This window comes from Gorilla gorilla, chromosome 5, assembly GCF_029281585.2.
Source record: "Gorilla gorilla gorilla isolate KB3781 chromosome 5, NHGRI_mGorGor1-v2.1_pri, whole genome shotgun sequence".
NCBI lineage: Eukaryota > Metazoa > Chordata > Mammalia > Primates > Hominidae > Gorilla > Gorilla gorilla.
In genome coordinates this window covers 143,319,787-143,325,939 of record NC_073229.2, presented here as the reverse complement: position 1 = coordinate 143,325,939, position 6,153 = coordinate 143,319,787, and positions in this window count along the sequence as shown.

The following is a 6,153-nucleotide window of genomic DNA, read 5'->3' as shown; positions in this document are numbered from 1 at the left end:
CACAGGTTCAACTCTCCAATATGCAAAATGCAATATTGCAAAAATTTCTGGACATGGTTATAAGAGTTTATATTCCCACAAGCAGGGGATAGTGTTTCCATTGCTCCACACCCTTGGATTGAGGAGAGCCAACATGATTTAATGCCCCTAGAACCTCTCTCTCCCCAGAAAGATGTCAAGAGGATGGAGGACTCACATTCTGTTAACTCTTCTGCCTATGAGTTTTTCCCATGTGATCTCAGTGAGTATATTGTGTCCTTTTATGATAAGAAGTGATACACTTTTTTTTCTTTTTTTATTTCTTTCTCTTTTTTTTTTTTTTGAGACAAGGTCTCATTCTGTCACCTAGGCTAAAGTGCAGTGGCATGATCATGGCTCACTACAGCCTCGACCTCCTGGGCTCATGTGATCCTCCTGCTTCACCCTACTGAGTAGTTGGGATTACATGTGTACACCACCATGCCCGGCTAATTTACTTTTATTTTTTGGAGAGGTAGGGTCTCTCTACATTGCTCAGGCTGGTCTCAAACTTCGGGACTCAAGCAATCCTCCCATCTTGGCACCCCCCCCCCCAATAGACTTTTAAATTTGTATCAATCTATTAGATGGGCAATAATATCTTTGGGAGCAAAAGATAACTGAAAACTGGTACCACACAGTTTAGTTTGAGTTTGCATTTCCCTGATAACCAACGAGGTTGACATTTTCCTAAGATTATAGACTATTTGTATTCCCCTTTTGTAAGAGTTCCTGTGTTTTCCCCATTTTTGTATTAGTTTGTCTTTTCTATATTGATTCTTCAAAGTTTTATATTCTAGGTACTAATCTTTTGTCAATAGTTTGAGTGGCAAATACCTTCTCCCAATTTTTAGTTTATCTTTTTTATTCTCATTATTACGTCTTTTGATGACCTGATTTTTAGTCTTAACGTAACTGAGTGTATTAATCTTTTCCTGCGTATTTTGCACTTTTGTGTCTTCTTCAAGAAATGCTTACTCGCTGTGCATGAGGGCTCACACCAGTAATGCCAACACTTTGGGAGGCCACAGCAGGAAGATCACTTGAGCCCAGGAGTTTGAGACAAGCCTGGACAACATAATGAGACCTTGTCTCTACGAAAAAAATAAAAAATCATAATAATAATAATTAGCCAGGTGTGGTGGTATGCACCTGTGTGCTTGTAAGAGACACTGAGAGACACTGTGATGTGACTTGGAGGACCCCCTTCTGAGGTGAAGTAATTCTCCCAGCAGCTAAGAGTGCTGCTGGCAGACAGCCCTCAACTGTCAGCCTTCTTCAGCTGAACAAAGTCACTTTGCCCACATCACACCCATTTCTTGGGGCAGCCTACCTCAGGTAACTGGTTAACATGAGGTACAAAGGCCCAGCTTACCCCAAGTCAGGCCAACTCCAAAGAGCTAGTCTAGTTTCAGAGCTTTCTATAGGGTAGGCTGAGGCTTTCCCTTGGCTCTACTGCAGCACCGCTTCTCTTACTTCTGCCCAATCCTACTTCCTTCCTTTCCTTTCCATAGGTGCTAACAACAAGAACACTCCCTAATAACCCTCCTGCATGTTAATCTCCATTTCGGAGTCTTCCTAGGGATCCTAAGCTGTGACAATTACTTTTATCAATCCTCAATTAATATAATTTATAATAAACTAGTAAAACAATTCAGAATAAATCAAACTCACACCAAAAAAGCCTATATAGGAACTGAGCTGTAGAATGCAGTTGGCAACAACCAACTAGTAGAACTTACGCACCAAACACTTTGTCAAGCTTTCTCTTCTGAACACATGGTTCCTCCTAAGACTTTGCTAATTCTCAGACCTCTGATGAGTTTACCTCATTGATCCCACAAAATATCCACAGTTGAGTATAAACAAGCAGAATCAAATAAGATTTACTACGGCCCAGTTCTTCAACTCAGTGAGAAGCCTCAAACCAGCAGTATTTATGAACAAATCCTATCTGATTTCGCTCTTTGCCTGATTTCACTCTTTGTCCCCTGATATTTCAACTCTTAAAGTTGATTAAAACGATGGGGCCTCATGTGAACATCTGGATCCCAGTCAACCCACCTTCTAAGCTCCTCGCTATCAAGGGAAAAGTTAATTGAAATCTAATATTCCTGAAAGCTGCAGCTCAAAGCCAGGCTAATAAGTAGATTTCACCTCACATGCCAACTTCCAAGAATTTGCAGCAATGACTTGGGTCACTGTGTTGCAAAAGATTAGACAGCTACATCCTCATTCAAAAGAAAAGAGAGCTGTAAGTCCGTTAGAAATGTCTCTCAGAGGTAGAATAGACAGGGCAGAGTAAGGGGTGGCTAATGTGTGGGAAAATAGATGAGTACGTTTTTTAAAAAAATTTGCAAATGAATGAAAAGTGGCCTTTACAATTGTAATTACCATTCTGTTCAAAAATGTGGATTTTGAGTGCATGAATTACAGAGACTGGGATCCAGGCAGCTGTTGTAGCACCAGATGACAATTTTAATGCTCTCTTGTGGCTGGAGTTGTATCAGAACCTCAAACAAGAGCTCTTGTCCTCTAGCCAAGCCAGCTAGTAGGATTTACCACGATTTGCTGCCAACCAGCTTACTGCAAATTACATTGCATTTGCAACCATAGGCTGATAGAAGAAAAACTCTTAGCAGAAAGGGGCAGGTAAGAGACTAAAACTGATTTTGCAGTTATTAAAGGATGGCTAACAGTGTAAATTGATTATTTATTATGAGAGAAATGATAAATATTCTGACACTCAATATCATTAAAACCTACACAGAATTTGGCATTTGTTATTTCAAAACAGAAATAAACAAATGAAGGAATGTTTTATGGGGGAGCAAAGTTTTTAAAATTTTACTCTTAAAATGAGGCATGGTTATGCAAGAAAGGAAATACAACCAAGTTAGCTAGAAATGGAATTTTATTCATTTACAAGCTTTCCTTGGAAGATTTGAGTATTAAAAACTATACTGTTCTCTCTCATATAACCTCTCTTCCAAATGTTAGTTTGAGAATAAATTAAAGAATAGCTTTATCCCTATAACTCTCCTTACCACATCTTCCAATACTCCACTGTCTTCCTGTATTAAAATGTATCTATAGCACAAAACACAATACAGGATTTTATTTTGTGATATAGTAGGTTAGGTTATAAAAGTGTATAAGGCTGGGCACAGTGGCTCATGCCTGTAATCCCAATACTTTGGGGGGCTGGGTGGGGGGATGGCTTGAGTCCAGGAATTTGAGACTAGCCTGGGCAATAACCCAGTATCTACAAAAAAAATTTGTTTTAATTAGCCTAGCATAGTGGCACATACCTGTGTGCCCAGCTAGTCAGGAGGCTGTGGTAGGGGGATCACTTGAGCCCAGAAGGTTGAAGCTGCGGGGAGCCGTGATCACACCACTGCATTCCAGCCTGTGCAATAGAGCAAGACCCTCTCCAAAAAATAAATAAATAAATAAAAGTATGAGTGCCCTCCATACATGGCAAACAAACCTTTGATAAAAGAATAAGGAAGAAGTCTAAGATTGCCACCAGTCTGCCCAGATGCCTCAGGCAAAAGCTTAAAGAGAGGAATCTTGTTTCCACATTTATTTCACACTTATTACTGAGCCTTGCAATATTTTTAAATTATTGTTTTATTTAATTAATCCAGAAGAATATTTTAGGATAAATGTTTCAAGTCTGACTAGCTGAGAATCTTTACGTCTTCAGATGGAGGAAGTAAAGGGCCATTCCCTTCCACCTTTGATTTAGGAAATTCATTGGCATCAAGAAATACAATTCTGGCTGGGCATGGTGGCTCACGCCTGTAATCCCAACACTTTGGGAGGCAGAGAAGGGTGGATCACCTGAGGTCAGGAGTCTAAGAACAGCCTGGCCAATATGGTGAAACCCCATCTCTGCTAAAAATACAAAAATTAACCAAGCATGGTGGCAGGCACCTGTAATACCAGCTACTTCAGGAGGATGAGGCAGGGAGAATTGTTTGAACCCGGGAGGCAGAGGTTGCAGTGAGCCAAGATCACACCACTGCACTCTAGCCTAGGTGCAGAGCGAGACTCCATCTCAAAAAAAAAAAAAAAGAAAAAAGAAATGTAATTATGAGCAGGACACTATGTCAAATACCCACTTCAGGTGGACCTTGGGAAAGGCAAATCATTGTTCTGAATTTTTATTTGATATTCAAACTAGAGTTTCAGAGACCTGTTACAAAGACCGGGTCTTATCATATGATTTCTGGCAATTTGACGTTTGTTTAAACAAATTACTTTGTAAATTTCCAAAGTGCAGCAGGGTCCATCAGGGTAGGCAGTTCTGTGTTTCTTAAACTAGATTGCTAATTTTTTCATATCACTTAGGCTATCTAACATACACCCCTATAAATCAATGAGTATCTTCATTTTATACTAAACTGCTTTTTATGAAGATAGAATGTATTAAATCCTCCCCTGTGACAACCTCTATGGCCTCTCTTCTCCCTGTAACTCCAACTTGTGTCTGTTGGCCAGTGTGCCAGAATGTATTTGATACTATGGAAACATCTGTGTCTAATGGCAATTGAATCTAGGGCATTTATTTCTATTCCCTGAGTCTGGATAAGATCTACAGGAATCTGTCAGTCTTTCATTAAATGCTTATTTCAGAAACAATATACTGTTTTCTGATTTGGGGGCTCCCTAAAATTTCATTTCTGGAGCCGGAAGTCTTCCTCAAATGGTGGTTTTCAGATTTTCCTTGGGCTCTAAGTAAATTATGTGGATTCTGCTTAACAGTTGAAGTTGTTCAACTGGAAAAATATATGACTCATATTCCAAATATTGACATGGAAAAATATATGACTCATACTCCAAATATTGACAATCTCCAAGTATTTCACCTCTATCTTTAAAAAAAAAATGTTTAAAACCTTGCGAGCCTCTGTTTGTACATCTTGCTGTGGATGCTAGGAACTTGCAGTGTGTCCCTGCCCCTGGTGGGCTTAAAGTTTATATAATTAAGTAGATTTTTTTGCCAAAGGCAGATATTCCACCAACCTTTACAATAGAGATTTCTGGACCACATCCCCAAAGCTTTTGATTTTGTGGATTGGGGGCAAGGGCTGGAAATCTACATATTTCTAAACTCCCCTTCTGTTCAATGTTGCTGTGAACCTAAAATTGCTCTAAAAAATAGTCTTTTATGCAAATAAGTTAAAAAGAAAACAACAATAACAACCCCCCCACACACACACACAAAACACAAAAATGAAACCAAAAAACACCCCCCTATTCAGCTCTCTCAAAGTCAGCTCACTTTGAGAACCCCTGGAAATTTCTCTAATTACAGTATTAAGAATGTTAAAGGCTTGTTAGCGTCAATGCCTAATCCCTCTGGTTCCCCCTAGTGGACTGAAATAAAATGCGCTTTCTACAATTTAAGCAGTTAACGAGTGTGAAACCAGATTGAAACACATGTAAAGACTAATTATGAGACGCTTTCAGAAAAAGGCAACATGCATCTCAGTGAAATGCATCTGGGCTCTAAAAGATCAGGAAAGCCTCACCATATCTGCTTCATGGATGGTTTTGCTGTAAGGCGCCCAGGTTAGTTCTCAGTATGTCAGCCCCAGGCAGAGCTTTCTCTATGCAATCCTCTGCAGATCACATTTAGGTGTCTCTGCCCAGCCACAGATCCTCAGGAGGTCCTGAGAACATGTGCTCAAAGTGGTTGGGTTACAGCTTGGTTTTCTTACATTTTAGGGGGACAGAAGTTACAGGCAAAGACATAAATCAATACATGTAAGGTACACATTGGTTCCACCTGGAAAGGTGCGACATCTGGGAGAGAGGTGCTTCCAGGTTATAGGTAGATTCAAAGACTTCCTGACTGGCAATTGGTTGAAAGAGTTGAGCTTTGCCTGAAGAGTTTAAAGTCAGCACGAAGAAATGCTTGAGTTAAGGGAGATTGTGAAGCTAAGGTTCTTATAAATGAAGCCTCCAGGTAGCAGGCTTCAGAGAGAATAGACAGTGTTTTTTATTGGACCTTAAAAGGTGTCAGCCTCTCCAGAAAAAAACTAGTAAGGGAAGGGGATTCTCTACAGAATGCAAATTCCAGGCCCCCTCCCCCATCCACAGGGGACAGCTTTGCAGGACCATTTC